An 18,316-nucleotide genomic window follows, 5' to 3' on the forward strand; every position below is an offset into this window, starting at 1 on the left:
ATTTTAAACCATTAAGTAACAATTTTTTGATAGTGCACACTAACTCGCATTAGTGCGCACTAACCTTCTGTTAGTGTGCACTAACTCGAGTTAGTGCGCACTATTCAGAAAAACGATTTTTTTTTTTTGCAAAAAAATCATGCTGATCAGATTTTTTTCTCCCCCCAGCCGATCCAGATCATTAAAACGATCGGGCACATGATTCACATCCCTAATTAGAACTAACTCACAAAAGAGCTTTTTCGGTAGCAGATCCCATTTTGTGGAATTCATTGCCTGACTCCTTACGTCTCATACCATCAACACAACAATTCAAGAAAACGTTAAAAACCTACCTGTTCCAGAAAGCATACAATTCCCTGATTAATTCTCAATCATAAATCTTCATTCTCTAGTTCATCTATGCTTACTCATTTATATTTTCTCTCAATAATATCTCTTCATTTGACATTTTTGAAGGCACTATGGTTTGTATTTTGATTGTTTGTTTGAGTCTTTGCATTTGTTTTATAAGGTTTTTTAGCTATTATAATTTGTTTTAAAATTAGATTATGTATGTTTTTAATTTTGTTAAACATTTTGATTAATTTCCAATTGTAAAAGCGGTATACAAACATTTTTAAATAAAATAAATAAAATAAACCTAAATATGTATACCCTGGAGAATAAACCTAAATATGTATACCCTGGAGAAGAGGAGGAGCTTGTTGTGCTGTGGGACTGGCCACAGGGGGCGGAGCACGGAAGGAGACAGAAGCAGTGTAGGTCTTCACCACTGGAAGCCCGAGGTCCCCCCGGGAGGAGCCTGTAGGGACCCAGGCCGCTGGGACTTAGGTGGGCCTCGCAGGGTCTCCTGGGAGAGTCCGGTGTGCCCACAGACACTGGGAGAGCACTATCAGGTTTGAAGCTGGAAACAGGTTGGAAGAGAACGAACCAGAATAGAGTTGGTGAGGACAAGGATAGGGACAGAGCCTGAATCAAGCAAGGTCAGGCGAGCAGGGTCAAAGTCCAAGAATCAGTCCGAGGAGTGATCAATGAAGCAAGGGTCAAGATCCAGAGGTCAGGCAAGGTCAAAGAGCAGGCTGAGGTCTTTGGCAGGCGGCAGGCAGGTCAGGAACAAGCTGAGGTCTTTGGCAGGCGGCAGGGCAGGCAGGTCAGGAACAAGCTAAGGTCTTTGGCAGGTGGCAGGCAGGCAGGTCAGGAACAAGCTGAGGTCTTTACCAGAAAGTCAGTCTGAGGTAAGACCAGGGAGATGAACAACGAACATAGGAACAAGCAGGTATGAGCAGGAACAGAACTGGAACAGAAGGATTCTGGAACGAGACTAGGAACAAGTAAGCAGGAACACGAACACGGGCAATCTTGGGAACAAACCGATCCGATTGCCAAGGCAAGGAAGTGAGACCATGTTATGAGTTTAATCAGGGTGCGCCGCGGAACTAGGCCTCGCCCTGGAACCTACATTAGGGTGGCTTGTCCACGTGCGTAGGGGCATGGCTAGTTGCTGAGACGCCGGGGCCTGGCATGAGGCTCGGCGCATGACTGAAGGCCCGGCGACCATCGCCATGGGACGCCAGGGCCTAGCTGGACTTGCAAGGGCCATGAGGGAGACAGGACCGGGACCCGCTGTGTGACCCCAAAAGTGAGCGGTCCCATGCGAGGGATGACCGCAAGTGGGGCGCTTAACAGTACCCCCCCCCCCCTTCTAGGCCTTCCCCTACACGGCTGGGGTTTCTCAGGATTCTGTCTATGGAAGGTCTTCAGGAGATCCTTGTCAAGGATATTCTGAGAGGATTCCCACAAATTCTCCTAGGCCCCATAGCCCTTCCAAGCGATGAGATACTCCCATTTTCCTCGATCAGACGTCTAGAACTTCTCTTACCTGCAGAGAAGAATCGGGTTCTGCCGAGATGCGTGGAGCTGGAGGTTCTTTGCGAGAGGGCCATGATAGGACAAGAGGCTTCAGCAAGGACACGTGGAACATGTTGTGGATGCCCATGGACCGGGGAAGCTGGAGCTGATAGGAAACAGCCCCCACTCTTCTGAGGATTGGGAATGGACCGATATACTTCGGGGCCAGCCGATGAGATGGAAGTCGGAGACGAATATGGCGGGCACTCAGCCAAACTTTCTGTCCCGGTCGAAAGAGTGGAGCAGGTCATTGATGGAGATCTGAAGTGCGTTTAGCACACTCAGCAGCCTGCGAGAGACATTCTCTTACTTGGGTCCATACTTGGCGGATGGTTTGAGCCATAGATGGTGCTGCAGGAGACGGAACCAGAACAGGAAGAGGCAGATGGGGCTACCTTCCAAAGACCACTGAAAAGGGAGACACATTGGTGGCTGCTGCAAGGTGAGTATTATGTGACAGTTCGGCCCAAGGGAGGAGGTCTGACCAATCATTCTGTTGGTCATTGTCGTATGAGCATAGGAACGTTTTCAAGGTCCGATTTGTTCTCTCGGCCTGCCCATTGGCCTGAGGGTGATAGGCCGAAGTGTAGCTCAAGGAAATACTTAATTTCTGACATAGGGAGTGCCAGTATTTGGCTGCAAACTGTGGTCCCAGATCAGAGACAATCTCCTTGGGGAGCCCATGAAGTGGAAAGATGTTTCTCAAGAAAGGTTTTGCGAGTTCTGGGGCTGATGGAAGACCTGGTAATGGGATGAAGTGCCCCATCTTCGAGAAGCGGTCGATTACAACCCAAATCACCATATTGCCTTGTGATGGAGGAAGATCCATGATGAAATCTGTTGAAATACTGGACCAGGGTTCCGTAGGCTCTGGGAGTGGCTGTAGCAAACCCCCGGGCTTTCCTGTGGGCGGCTTTTGTTGTGCGCAGGTGGGACATGAGTCCACATAACTCCGCGAGTCCTGTACCATGGTGGGCCACCAATAGTGCCGGTGTAGCATCTCTAGTGTCCTGGCATGGCCAGGGTGGCCTGCTAGTTTTGAGTCATGGGCCCACTTTAAGACCCGTTCTCAGAGTCGGTGAGGAACAACAGTCTTCCCGACTGGAACCGTGGTGGTTGCTGCTAGGGATATACAGGCAGGATCGATGATATAACTAGGAATTTCTGGAAAGCCTTCGGGTTCAAAGGATCGAGACAGCGCATCAGCTCGCTGATTTTTTGAACCAGGATGGAAACAGAGATTAAAGTCGAATCTCTCAAAAAACAAGGCCCAGCGGGCCTGCCGGGGGTTCAGAAGCTGGGCCTCTTTGATGTGCTCTAAGTTCTTGTGATCCGTGAATATAGTGAATTTGTACTGCGCCCCTTCCAACCAGGGGCACCATTCTTGAAGGGCTAACTTCATGATCGCCAGCTGTATAGCGTTGTTCTCTGGGGGTGAACTTGTGCGAATAGAAGGAACAAGGAGTCGATTTGCCCATGGATGAGTATTGGCTTAAGCCGGACCTGGCTCCGATGGCTGAGGCATCTACTTCAACAATAAACGGATGTTTGGGATCCGGGTGTTGGAGGCACGGGCCAGAGTTGAAGGCATCTTTGAGCCTCTGGAAGGCTGCGATGGCTTTTGGTGTCCAGACTCGAGTGTTAGCCCCCTTCTTAGTCATCGATGTAAGGGGGCGACTATGGAGGAGTAATTAGCATTGAAGCTTCGATAATAGTTGGTGAAGCCTAGGAAACATTGTAAGGCTCAAAGCCAACTGGCTGAGGCAGTCACGGGATTCCTTGGACTTTCTCCGGGTCCATGGAAAAACCACAGTCAGATATTATATACCCTAGGAAGGGTAGACGAGTGCATTCAAATAGACACTTTTCTAGTTTAGTGTAGAGATGATTTTCTCGTAATTATTGAAGGACAGTACGAACATGTTCATAGTGACTTTCGATGTCCTTGGAGAATATTAGAATGTCATCAAGGTAGATGACAACAAACTTGTTCAGGAGATCGCTGAAGATCTCATTCATGAAACGCTGAAAGACGGCTGGGGCATTACATAGCCCGAAGGGCATGACCACGTATTCATAATGACCATCCCTCGTATTAAACGCTGTCTTCTAGATGTCATCAGGTTGGATGCATACTAAATTGTACGCAACTATCAAATCCAACTTGGTAAACACGTTAGCACCCTCGAGGCAATCAAATAATTCACTGAAAAGGGGTAATGGATAACGGTCCTTACACGTTATGTCGTTAAGGCCCCGATAGTCAATGCAAGGGCAGAGTCCACCATCTTTTTTCTTCACAAAGAAGAACCCTGCTCCTGCGGGTGAATCAGATGGTCGAATAAAGCCCTTTTCCAAGTTTTCTTTTATGTACTCTGACATAGCCTGCATCTCAGGCTGTGACAAGGGATAAGTTCTGCTTTTGGGAGGCATCGTGCCCAGCAGCAATTCAATGGGACAGTTGAACTTACGTAATGGAGGCAAAATGTCTACTTTCTGTTTTAAGAATACATCACTGAATTCCGCGTACTGCGGAGGCAGACCAGGAAGCGTAGTGGACTTCAAAACCTGGATCACGGGAGACACTGGCTGGAGACAGGTAGCTTGGCATTTCAGACCGCACCATACCAGTTGCAGGAATTGCCAGTCAAACTGGGGTTCGTGAGTCTGGAGCCAAGGCAACCCCAGAATTACCAGATGTGTTGAGCGTTTCAACACGTAGAAGGATGTTTCTTCTTTATAGAGTGTGCCCACTGACATGTGAATAGGCACGGTCCAATGGGTGATGAGACTGGGAAGATGTTCTGCTTGAATGGAAGTGATACAGAGACTCACCTCTAATGCTTGAAGAGGTATTCCCAAGATTTTGGCGATATCGTCCATAATGAAACTGCCACTCGCATCGGTATCAATAAGGCCAGTGGTGGCGAATGTGTATGTATTAATGCCCAGAGATACTGGAAGCAGGAGTTGAGGGCCAGAAACAGTTGCGCCCAAGCTCGGGACCCCTGCCGGGCTCAGGATTTGCAGTTTCCCAGACGAACCGGGCAGCACTGCAGATGATGTCCAGAAGTACCACAATAAAGGCAAAGCCTTTCTTTTCTACGGCAGAGATGTTCAGTGAGAGACAGCCGTCCCTGACTCATCTCCATGGGTTCCACTGTGGAGGAAGGTGGTGGTGTGATGTTCCTTGCAGGGGTGCATGGTACACTTGCAAGCCCATACTGGAGAAGAGCATGGAGCCTTTACTTCTAGGCATCTTTGCCGGAGGTGATGATCGATCCTTCCGGCAAGCGAGATCAGGTCCTCTAGAGACGTGGGAGTCTCACGGACGGAGAGCTCATCTTTTAGAGCAGACGGGAGTCCATCTAGGAAGATGGCTTGTAGGTAGTTCTCTTGCCATTCAAGTTCTGTGGCTAAGGTTCGGAACTCCACCGTGTATTCAGAGAGGGTCCTTGACCCTTGACGGAGATGGAGTAGATTGTGACCGGCAATAGCCATCCGAGCAGGATCTCCAAAGGTCTGCTTGAAGAGAGTAATGAAGTCAGACATCTTGGAGTGGATGGGATCAAAACGTTCCCATAAGGGAGAGGCCCATGCCAGGGCCTTCCCTTCCAACCAGAACAGGATGAAGGTGACCTTCATGATCTCCTTCAAAAACAAGGAAGGCTGGAGAGCGAATTGCATAAAGCACTGATTAAGAAAGCCACGACAGGAGCATGAATCTCCATTGTATCTAGTGGGTGCAGTAAGTGCCAGAGTTGCTCTAGGAAGCATTGTGGTCGGGAGGCCCACAGGGTTGGCCATAACAGTCTCTTGTAGATGAGAGTGTAGCTCCTCCACTGAAGAAGCCAGCGTCTCCAAGGATTGATGATGTTGCTTTATGGTAGTGGCCAGTCCTGGTAGGGCCCTGGAGGCAGGAGACTCCGCTGAGTCCATGGCCTTGGCAACCTATTGTGCTCGGGGGTGGACCCCTGTCCTATGGCAGTACAGGGACTGGCCACAGGGGGTGGAGCACAGAAGGAGACAGAGGCAGTGTAGGTCTTCACCACTGGAAGCTCGAGGTCCCCCCGGGAGGAGCCTGTAGGGACCCAGGCTGCTGGGACTTAGGTGGACCTCGCAGGGTCTCCTGGGAGAGTCAGAGTCCGGCATGCCCACAGACACTGGGAGAGCGCTATTGGGTTCAAAGCTGGAAACAGGTTGGAAGAGAGAGAACCAGAATAGAGTTGGTGAGGACAAGGCTAGGGACAGAGCCAGAATCAAGCAAGGTCAGGCGAGCAGGGTCAAAGTCCAATGATCAGTCCAAGGAGTGGTCAACGAAGCAAGGGTCAAGATCCAGAGGTCAGGCAAGGTCAAAGAGCAGGCTGAGGTCTTTGGCAGGCGGCAGGCAGGCAGGTCAGGTACAAGCTGAGGTCTTTGCAGGCATCAGGCAGACAGGCAGGTCAGGAACAAGCTGAGGTCTTTGGCAGGCGTCAGGCAGGCAGGCAGATCAGGAACAAGCTGAGGTTTTTACCAGAAAGTCAGTCCGAGATAAGACCAGGAAGACAAACAATGAAGACAGGAACAAGCAGGCAAGGAGCAGGTACGAGCAGGAATGGAACTGGAACAGAAGGATCCTGGAACAAGACTAGGAACAAGCAAGCAGGAACACGAACAAGGGCAATCTCAGGAACAAACCGACCGATTGCCAAGGCAAGGAAATGAGGCTAGGAACTTCCTTATAACATGAGTTCAATCAGGGTGCGCTGCAGAACTAGGAACCTACATTAGGGCGGCTGGTCCGCGCGCGTGTAGGGGCATGGCTAGCTGCTGAGATGCCGAGTCCTGGCGTGAGGCTCTGCACGACTGAAGGCCCGGCGACCAACGCCGGAGCCTATTTAGTGATTTTTTATATACCGCGGCACGTAAAAAAAATACATCACCTCGGTTTACATTAAACAATAAATCAGCAACAGGCTTTACAGACAAAAGAAAATAAGGTGTACATAAAATAAATCATTTAAGAACTATTAAGAACAAATACATAATATAAATCAATAGCGAATTAGTTAAGAACAATAGGCAATTAAACTGTTGAATGTCCTATTCCATTCGTTAATGCCAAGTCAAAAATCATAAACAGAAGGTGGTCGGGAGTAAAGGGAAAAAGGAGAATTTCGCAGCAAGCAAAATTAATTGGGGAGAGGAATAGGAGCAGGGAGATAGGGAACAAGAATACAAGTAAACAGCATTTCAGATTAATCGGTGTTCATTGCGTGTAAGCTTGTTCGAACAACCAGGTTTTGAGGTTTTGTTTGAATTTCTTATGGCAGGGTTCGAGACGCAGGTCCGTGGGGCATTTTGTTCCAGATGTTGATTCCGGCTATGGAGAAAGCGCGGTCTCTTGTGGCAACGTGTCTGATGTGTTTAAGAGGAGAATAGGCCAGTTTAGCTTGGTGGATATTTCTTATTGGTCTCTTCGATGTACGGAACATAAAATGTTCGGAGAACCATTGCATCTCTTGGTTATGGATCGACTTCTGAATGAGGGATAGTACTTTGAATATAATTCTGGATGCTACAGGAAGCCAGTGCAGGAACATGAGCGCTGGTGTGATGTGTTCATGACGGCGGGTATTGGTGAGTAAGCGTGCGGCAGTGTTTTGTAGCATCTGTAATGGTTGAATTGTGTTTTTAGGGAGACCATCCCCATTTGCAGCAAGTCCGCAGCCTTGGCGTTATGATTGATAATCACTTTTCCTTAAAGAATTTCATCTCGGCCACAATCAAAAATGGTTTCTTCAAGCTACATACGCTAAAAAGAATTAAACCTCTCTTACACCCACAGGACTTCCGGACTGTGTTACAAGCCACAATTCTGCCGAAACTAGACTACTGTAACGCCTTACTACTAGGTCTCCCGAAAAACGCTATTCAACCATTGCAGATGCTACAAAACTCTGCTGCTCGTTTACTCACCAATACTCGCCGACACGAACACATCACTCCAGCTCTCATGTTCCTGCACTGGCTTCCTGTAGCATACAGGATTACATTTAAAGTTCTCTCCCTCATTCATAAATCAATACATAACCAAGAGATGCAATGGTTTTCTGATCAGTTTATATTCCGTACATCTAATAGACCTATAAGAAATATCCACCAAGCTAAACTTGCCTCTCTTCCTCTTAAACACATCAAACACGTGACCACAAGAGACTGTTCTTTCTCCATAGCTGGTATCAACATCTAGAATAAAATGCCCATGGACTTGCGTCTCGAATCCTGCCATAAAACATTCAAAAAAAACCTCAAAACTTGGTTGTTCGAACAAGCTTTCACACTATGATCATCGATTAATCTGAAATGCCGTTTTCTTGTTTACATTTCACTAGTTTCCTGTTCCTATTCTCTCCCTTATGTTTGATTCAATCTGCTAATTTATCTGTTCTCCATTTACGCCTGCTATCCCTATTTGCAATATTTGTGACTTGACATTAACTATTGGAATAGGCCTGTAGCAGGTTAATTGCATATATTGCTCCCCTGCTTCGTTATTGAATTAGAATATGCATTTGTTCTTAATAGTTAAAGTAGTTATATTAGGCACTCCTGAATTCCGTTATTTATGTAAAGCCTGTTGCTGTCATTTGTTTACTTCCTGTAAAGCCTGTTGCTAATTTATTGCTTACTGTAAACCGAGGTGATGTATATCTTTACGTGCCGCGGTATATAAAAATCACTAAATAAATAAATAAATAAAGGCGTTACAGTAGTCTAGTTTCGGCAGTATTGTGGCTTGTAACACTGTCTGGAAGTCATGTGAATGTAGAAGCGGTTTAATTCTTTTTAGTGTACGTAGCTTGAAGAAACCATTCTTGATTGTGGCCGAGATGAATTTCTTTAAGGAAAAATGATTGTCAATCATAACGCCAAGGCTGCGGACTTGCTGCAAATGGGGAGGGTCTGATGTTGAAAGTAGTGTGGTGTTAGAGGAGATGTTATTGTGTGGAGTGATGATGAGGAGCTCTGTCTTGGTAGTGTTTATTGCTAGGAAGTTTTCTGTGAGAAGATTTTTTATTTCAGCCAGTGCCGTATCCCAGGTTTTCAGAGCATTAGCGAGGGAATCGTTGATGGGGATGAGGATCTGTACATCGTCGGCGTATATGAAATGACGGAGGTCCAGTTTCACCAGGAGTCGACAGAGAGGAGAAAGGTATACGTTGAACAGTGTTGAGGAAAGAGAAGATCCTTGTGGGACACCTTGAGATAGATTTCTGGGTTTCGAAACTTGGCATCCCATCTTGACACTGTATGTCCTGTCTTTCAGGAAAGATTGGATCCAGCATAAGGCAGTGCCAGCGATGCCAATTTGTGAGAGGAGGGAAAGAAGGGTATTGTGGTTGACAGTGTCAAAAGCAGAAGAAATATCAAGTAGAGCCAGTAAGTAAGAATGACCAGTATCTAGGGTTTTTAGTATTGAATCTGAGAGGGACACTAGCAGAGTTTCAGTGCTATGGTTCTTACGGAAACCATATTGTGAAGGGAATAGTAATCGATTTTCATCTAGAAAGTCTGTGAGTTGCTTGTTGATGGCTTTCTCTATGATTTTTGACAAGAAAGGGAGGTTCGAGACTGGACGATAGTTGGCGGGTTCAGCGGGATCCAGGTCAGATTTTTTGAGTGTAGGCTTTATTATTGCGTGCTTGAGTTGCGTAGGAAAAACACCAGCCGTTATGGATTTGTTGATGTTAGAAATGGGAGGGGCAATTCTTGTAGGAATGGAAAGGAGTGTTTTTGTTGGCATGATATCAATGGGGTGCATGGCAGGTTTGATTTTTTTAAGAATTGATTCAATTTCTGATGCAGTTGTAGTTTCGAAATTTGCGAGAGTGGGTGAGGGGATCATGGTGCTTGTGGACAATAGGGATACCGGAGGAGCAGGAGAGGTGAAGCGAACCATGATATTAGCAACCTTGTCGTGAAAATAGGTAGCTAGTTTCTCACATTTATTTTTATCTTCGTTTTCTGGGTTGATGTTTATTGGGGGGGGGGAAATTATGTTAGAAACATATTGGAAGAGGGCACGCGGGTTAAACTGGTATTGATGAATTTTTGCTGTGTAGAAGCTTTTCTTGGCTTCATCTGTTGTTTTATGATACTCGTGGAGTAGAGATTTGTATTTTTGTAGATGTGTTGGATCTTGGTTTCTACGCCATCTCTTTTCCAGTTTGCAGAGTTCGCGTTTCATATTTCTAAGGTCCGTGGTGTACCATGGTTTTTTATCTTTCTTTTCAGAGCTGATCTCTTTTGTTAGTATAGGACAGAGACGATTTGCAATGCAGCTGGTGAGTTGGTGCCAGGAGAGGCAGGCAGAATTGGCATCAGAGAGATCTAATTTATGGAGATCTTCTGTAAACGCTTCAATGATGTCTTCCGTTTGGCATTTTTTTCTAAATTCTATGGTTCTTTTCTTAGGGGGTGTCGCATGGGGGTTACAGTTGAGAGTACAGCGAGTGTCTACTCGGTAGTGGTCTGACCAAGGTATGGGGGTGCATTGGGGGTGGTCAGTGTGTAAGAGAGAATTCGTGAATATAACATCCAGGGTATGGCCTGCCTTGTGAGTTGGGCCTGAAACCATTTGTTTAAATCCGATTGCATTTAGCGTAGCGAGTGTGGCTTCACATGCTGGTGTGAGAGGGGAGCGGTCAAAATTGAGGTTTAGATCTCCTAGGATGATGGCAGGTATGCTGATGTCAATGTGTTTTGTAATATATTCCGCAAGGGGAGAAGGGTTTTTTTCCATTATGCCGGGGGGGGGGGGGGCATAAATCAAACAAATTTGAAGGTCTTTTGATTTAAATAGACCAATTTCAATCTTGTGAGGAGGTAAGGTGGGTTGCAGGGTGAGATTGAATTTCTTTTTTGCAGCCAGGAGAAGTCCCCCTCCTTTCTTTTTAGGTCTCGGAATGGAGAACATATCGTATAAGTCTGTTGGTAGTTGATTTATAATGGAGACGTCTGTGCCTTTGAGCCAGGTCTCTGTAATTGCACATATGTCGGGGGACTCATCAGAGAGTATATCACCTAATAGTATGGCCTTTTTTAGTAGGGATTGTGTGTTCATAAGCAGGATGGAAAATGTCATTAATCCTATGATTTGAGTGATGGGGGAAGTCATAATTGGAATGAGAGACTTGTAGTATGAAGTGTTAGACTTTGTTCTCATTATATTGGTGGTGAAGTTCGAGTATTTTAGAACTGGAATGTAGGAGGTGATCATGATGAATGTGATTGGTCTAGTAAAGATCGATTACTGAGGTGGATGTTTGAAAGAAGACGAAGTCTTGCAAGGGCAGCGAGGGAGACAGGACCAGGACCCCCTGTGTGACCCCGAAGGTGAGCTGTCCCATGCACGGGACGACCACGGGGGGGGCGGCTCATAACAGAGCAGATACTTGAAAGGTTTTAATGATCCATGGTCAACAACAAACCTTTTCCGATTGGAAAAAAATCGGGTCATGATTCAAAACTCCAGGGAGGAAGACTCAGAACCAATGTCAGGAATTTCTTCATGGAGAAGGTGATGGATGCCTGGAATGCCCTTCCGGAGGAAGTGGTGAAGACTAAAACTGTGAAGGATTCCAAAGGGGCATGGGATAAACACTGTGGATCCATAAAGGCAAGAGGATGGGAATGAAGAGAAGAGCCATGGGGGTGGCTTGTTGGAATGGAGGCTACTACCTAGTGATTACTACCATTACTCAATAAGCCTTCGTATGGTTAATGCAACTCCAACATTGCTCTCTGCTTCAACGGCAAGGAGAAATGTGAAAAAGAGGATTTGCATTCAGACAACAACCTACAAGAACTGAACTTCACAGTCTGGATAAACAAATAAGCATAGGGGTAGCTTGCTTATTACGGTGGTTACTACCCTAAACCAATTAAGCCTGATACATCACTTTGAATGCATATACAGCATTGCTCTCTGCTTCAACAGCAGGGATAAATGTGGGAAAAGGATTTATTTTCAGACAACATTCATCAAGGCATTGATCTGTGCAGCCTGGATAAACAAGCATTGGAGTAACTTGCTTGATGCAGCGATTACTACCCATAACCATTAAGCCTTATGCTCACCTTTGATGCAACTCCAACATTACTCTCTGCTAGGGATGTGAATCGTTTTAGGACGATTAAAATTATCGTCCGATAATTTTAATATCGTCTTAAACCGTTATGGAACACAATACAATAGAGATTCTAACGATTTATCGTTATAAATCGTTAGAATCGTGAGCCGGCACACTAAAACCCCCTAAAACCCACCCCCGACCCTTTAAATTAAATCCCCCACCCTCCCGAACCCCCCCCCCAAATGAGTTAAATAACCTGCGGGTCCAGCGGCGGTCCGGAACGGCAGCGGTCCGCAACGGGCTCCTGCTCCTGAATCTTGTTGTCTTCAGCCGGCGCCATTTTCCAAAATGGCGCCGAAAAATGGCGGCGGCCATAGACGAACATGATTGGACGGCAGGAGGTCCTTCCGGACCCCCGCTGGACTTTTGGCAAGTCTCGTGGGGGTCAGGAGGCCCCCCACAAGCTGGCCAAAAGTTCCTGGAGGTCCAGCGGGGGTCAGGGAGCGATTTCCCGCCGCGAATCGTTTTCGTACGGAAAATGGCGCCGGCAGGAGATCGACTGCAGGAGGTCGTTCAGCGAGGCGCCGGAACCCTCGCTGAACGACCTCCTGCAGTCGATCTCCTGCCGGCGCCATTTTCCGTACGAAAACGATTCGCGGCGGGAAATCACTCCCTGACCCCCGCTGGACCTCCAGGAACTTTTGGCCAGCTTGTGGGGGGCCTCCTGACCCCCACGAGACTTGCCAAAAGTTCAGCGGGGGTCCGGAAGGACCTCCTGCCGTCCAATCGTGTTCGTCTATGGCCGCCGCCATTTTTCGGCGCCATTTTGGAAAATGGCGCCGGCTGAAGACAACAAGATTCAGGAGCAGGAGCCCGTTCCGGACCGCTGCCGTTCCGGACCGCCGCTGGACCCGCAGGTTATTTAACTCATTTGGGGGGGGTTCGGGAGGGTGGGGGATTTAATTTAAAGGGTCGGGGGTGGGTTTTAGGGGGTTTTAATGTGCCGGTTTTGCGATTTTTAGATTTTTCACGATTTTTCACGATATTTTACCCCCCCAAACGGCAACAATACGATTCCCTCCCCCTCCCAGCCGAAATCGATCGTTAAGACGATCGAGGACACGATTCACATCCCTACTCTCTGCATCAATGGCAGGGGATGACAGGAAATTTGAATCAAACAGTTACCAACAAGGGCCCTGAACTTGGTGGTTGGTGAAACAGATAAGTATGGGAAAGTAAGTGTGGGAGCTTGCTGGGCAGACTGGATGGGCCGATTGGTCCTTTTTTGCCGTCATTTCTGTTTCTTTTTCCTATTGCTTTTGTCATTGTTAAAGCTCATTAATGTGGCCAAGCTACGGATGATAATTTTGTTCATTTGTGTTTGAGTTCCCTTTCCACAGAGCACAGTGCTGTAACAGAGCTTCTAGCAATGTTCAGTTACCTTCTCTACTTGTAGATTGCATTGGCTGGTCAACAGGTTGCACGGCTTGCTTCATCCCTAGAAGAAAACAATTGCAGGTTAACCAGATCTGTGTGTATGCATGGAATCACTGACCCTCCTGCCCCAGAAATACAGGTTGCTTAGCTAAAGTTTCTAACATAACATAAACTTTATTGAAATGGGACTTTTTCCATTCTGTGCCTATGGGGGAAAAATCCTTATTAAACATGGCCCTATTATTTTTTTTAAGACAAAGACTTCTTTGTCTAAGCTATATCAGTCTCAAAATATGAATAAATTCTAGATCTCATCCGTGCCCTGCCCAACAGGGAGAACAGAAGTCATTTGAATGACTTTAGAATTTTAATCCTGGGAGCAACTATATAAAGAAAGTGCTTGATTTTACTTTTATTTGACTTTACTAGCAAAACCCAGCCTCAAGGTTTGAGGCTGGGTTTTGCTTGGCTTGAAAACTATGAATAATTCACTCTCTACACCCTGAATTTTCAGCCTTAACATTTTTCAAACCCTGATCGTCCCGGGCATCCGATTTCTCTGCTTAGGTATGTTGCTTAATGGTGTCTTTGTTCTTGTTGACTTTGATTTATAAGTAAAAGCACAAGGCAACATAGATAATGCATGCAGATTCCCACAAAGCAATGCACCTGACATTTAATAATGCCATTAGATGCCGGTTAGGAGCTTCTTCCGTAACCACTCTACCAAAAGCTGACACAGCAAACAGAGAGGCATATGTCACCTCTTCTGTGGCACGTCTCAGCAGAACAGCACTTGGCACAGACGAAGGAAATATCTGCCATCTCTGCTGATGGTTAATTTAAATTAAGGTGCCTGCAAAGAACAATGCTCTAAAAATGGAAATTTGCAACAAAACATGGTAAATGATGCTAGCATTGCGGTGACCATTGGAGAAGGCTCTTTGCCGGCACTTGCTATGAAAAATAACTCCACTTAGCACTGGATTCACTAAAATATGCATAGCTTCACCCATAATTCTGTATAAAGCTGTACTTGTAAGTCATCTAAACCTTGCTAAATGCAGTATGTCTATTCACGCTGATTATAGCTTTCAGGCAGGCTTGAAATATATTTGGTTTCTCTTTTATTCTTAATCTTTCTAGATTCCATTTTAAGCCTCTGTTAAACACTATGAAGCTGGATTATTTGGTTATGTTAAGGGTATGTTTTTCTAGAAGCATGCTTGTTTGAATACTTTTAGATGATGATAGTCTTCAAAATATAATCTTGGATGCAAAGGAAGGCATCCTTGGCTCAGACACGCACCCTGGAAAGATATACATTTATTGTTGCTGATTTTCTGTTTTTTTTTCTATTTCAGCATCAATTAATTTTCACCTTGTGAACTGCTACCATTTCATTCTTAGAATAACCAAATATTATACACACACACACACACACCATCACCATAACACAATTGTAATATCTTAGTTTTAGAAGGGGCCAGTTACATGCCCTCATTTAACCAGAAAGGAGTATTTATGTAAACGATGACATTTAGCCTTCTTTCATTATCCCCATAAGAGCATAAGACATGCTGAAATGGGCCAAAAGTCCATCGATTGTGAGTTGAGTGAAAAACAGTTTCTTAGTGCCTTTGTTCTTGATCAGTCATCTGTACCCAGGAAAGGCATGATCACAAATAATATGCTTGGAAGACTTTAAACTGAAGAGTATCATAAGTTCGATTGTAAAAGTAATTTTTATTTTGTTATATTTGCAACATCCATCAGCCAACCAGCAAACATCATGATTAGATTGGCATGGATTGGGTGTAAATCAGGCCCTTAGACTTGTTCATATACGGATATATGGCCCAGAACAAAAATAATGTAGCAGCACAAGATCTTGCTTTTAAAATGAAAAGATTATTGTTATTCATTTTTCTGGAAGGTTGACTGTCTCAATCGAAATTTCTGAAGTTGTGTCGGGAAATTGTTTTCTTTTTATTTTCCCATTTCGTTTGTGTTTTAGGTTTGTTTTAGGGCCTGATTTTCAAAGCCGCTTATGGGCATAAAACCTGGATTTTTGCATGTAAATTATAATATAGCCTAGAACTCAATGCACATGAAAGTTTGCATATACCTCTGTTTCATGCATGCATTTATGAGCACTGCAGAAAGATATTTCTCGGGAGCTGAGTTAGGGCTTGCATGCATACCTTTTCCTTTTAAAAAATATTCACCTGCATGAGTTGCTCCCTCATGCACTATTTTGAAATCCTTCCGCCAGCTGCACAAATAGGTGCAAAGTACGTGGAAGCTTTTAGTGCAGCCCTTTGTACTTCTTAATTTTCAACAAGAAGCAGGGCAAACAGTTTCTCTTTGGAAAGTTTCAAAAAGTACTTGCATTAAATGTGCCCACATGGTTTGTGCCTGCATGGTCTGTTTTGAATATTGTTTCCTAAAATTGTCGTTTTTGCCATTGTATAGGGCCTTGTGGTGTATTATTTGTGCAGGATTTGCAGACACCTCTTCATGAATCTTTCTGACAACTCACAGTTCTTGATTTCTATTAACTGATAATTATGTTTGAAATGATTAACTCATAGACACACTCTCCAGCAATGACCATTATGTATACAGATAGGGGGCAGCACTAAAATTGGTTCTATATGATTTGGGCATATATAAAAATGTAACACCATACTTTGCACAGTGAAGACAGTTCATATCTTCCAATGATCCCATTAATTAAAGGTAAGCACTTCTCATAATCCTTTTATTTCACTGTTACTCAGGCAAGTAACCTGGTACCTGGTGAGGCTGGCACACAAGTACATATGTTTGAACCTCATCAGTGGTTTCATCACTGAGGCTATGCTGCTGGGGAGAGGGAAAGGTTATCTTATTACAAAATAAAAAATGTTCGTTATTGAAGAATAATTGAAAGACCACATCAGTGTTCTTTCTGCAAGAGTCAGAATACCCAAGAACATCTGGATTTTTTTTTGAAGCAGAACAAAAAGAATAATTCCATCACCTTGGTTTTAAAGTAGACTTCTGGGAGTCTAGCCCTGTGATCCAGGTTCAGATCCCTCACCCTATAGGGCTGAATGGGACTTGGCATGCTGCGAAGGTGGTGCCTCCGGGTTAGGGAGGGAGGGAAAATGGTTGTTGCTATAGTACCAGCCCCTACCAATCAACCAGCAGCATTGAAGGTATGTCTTGGAGGCGATACGACCACTAAGAGTACTGGGAGCATAAAAAAAAAATTCTTCAGGGGCAATTTTAAGTCTGCGCTGGGAAGGATCATGTTTGTAGGTATCTTTTACCCCCAGACTTTACGTCAGTTTTCAAAGGTGAAAAGTTTCCTTCGAAAATGGAATTGGAAAATGTACCCACACAGACTCGTGCCTGCCATTTGTGAAGGTACTTTTGCCATCCTAACTTACACTCGTACATTTTGAAAGTAAAACATACGCACGTAAATCCTTACCCTGCCCTCCTTCCGCCCCTGGAACGCCTCTCCTGGTGCGCACGTAAGTTTACACACAATCCACGTATGCACATAAATGTAGGTGCTCGCCGGGCAGAAAATTTTCAAAGGAGCAACTTATATGGGTAAAGCACTGCTTTTACCGGCGTGAATAGCTATGAAAGTTGCCCTCTTACAGGTCCATATTCAAAAGCATTTAGCCGGATAACAGAGAAGTTATGCATCTAAATAAAAATGTGAGCACTGATCCAGATAAATTCTAGCCGCATAATAATTTATGCGGCGAGAATTTTGCCGGATAAGTTGGGAGTGTTCTGGATGGCATAACTGGGAGGAGTTGAGTTAGCTGGATAGTTAATCTGGCTAACTCTGGTCAGCCCATAGACTTGTCCTAAAGTTAGCCAGATAAACTTATCCAGCAGACTTTAAAATAGCTGGGTATATTCCGTGGCGCAGCTGAATATGTCTGTTTGTCCCTCGGCTGTGAGCACCAGGACGTGACCTGACATTTAAAAACGTGCTAGAACTGCACTGCTGAAGGGCACGTAAAAAAAAGAAAACCCTCAAGTTCTTATGTTTCATTCCTTTCAATTTTCTCTAACAAATATTCCCTTTGTTGGATGACCCGTGTCACAAATACAGACTAGGTACCTCTGTTTCCCTCAGCTTCAGCTTGTCAAACTCAGATTATCTGGTGATATGGCACACTATTGGGCAGACTTTTCCTAAATTAATCCATACATCCATTCTGCCAAAAGAGAAAAAAAAAAAAAGTATTGCTTCCCATCTCTTTGTGGAGTAAGGAATCCTGTTAGATCAAACTTTTCAAAATAACGATAAAGCTACTGTGAGTCAAAAACGTTGACACCAGGGAAGAGTATTCTTTAAAGTTATCTAATTTCATTTACCTTTACTTAACAGTGTGTGCCGATTACTCAAAGCGATATGGGCAGGACCTGGTGAAATTAGAGTCGCTCTAGAATTTAAACTTGAGGTGATGACGAGGTTTGCCTGCCGTGTGATAACTTTGTGACCAGGATCCCTGCCTTATCGCTTTCCATAGTTTTAAAGTAGTTTAAAGCTTGAATAACATAAAATAACATAATATAATGTTATTTATGTTATTTCCCACGTGAAGAACTCCCGTAAACCTTGCAGTATTGAAACTCAGTGAACAAGGCATCTTAGACAAGCTGAAAAACAAATGGTGGTACGATAAGGGTGAATGTGGCGCCAAGGACTCGGGAAGTAAGGTCAGTCGCAGAAGGTCTTTTTGTACTGATTTAGAAATCACATTTTTTTGATCCACTGTTCATGCTTAAAAGAAAAATTGATTTTCAAAACAGTCTCCACATTCCGATTCACG

The 18,316-nt window shown here is 44.9% G+C and overlaps 1 protein-coding gene across 2 annotated transcripts in view; it reads left to right on the plus strand.

The window, feature by feature from the left end:
- The window catches only part of GRIA3 (glutamate ionotropic receptor AMPA type subunit 3), a 759,693-nt gene that overhangs the window by 713,693 nt on the left and 27,684 nt on the right, over positions 1-18,316 (plus strand). Inside the window, exon 15 of one of the 2 annotated variants that reach the window (XR_003857595.1) lies at positions 18,089-18,203. The exons of the other annotated variant lie outside the window; for it this stretch is intronic. The gene's annotated coding sequence lies outside the window, so the exon portion shown is untranslated. The remainder of the gene's footprint in view (positions 1-18,088; positions 18,204-18,316) is intronic. 2 annotated transcript variants of the gene reach the window in all.

The sequence above is a fragment of the Rhinatrema bivittatum genome, chromosome 6, assembly GCF_901001135.1.
Source record: "Rhinatrema bivittatum chromosome 6, aRhiBiv1.1, whole genome shotgun sequence".
Taxonomy (NCBI): Eukaryota; Metazoa; Chordata; class Amphibia; order Gymnophiona; family Rhinatrematidae; genus Rhinatrema; species Rhinatrema bivittatum.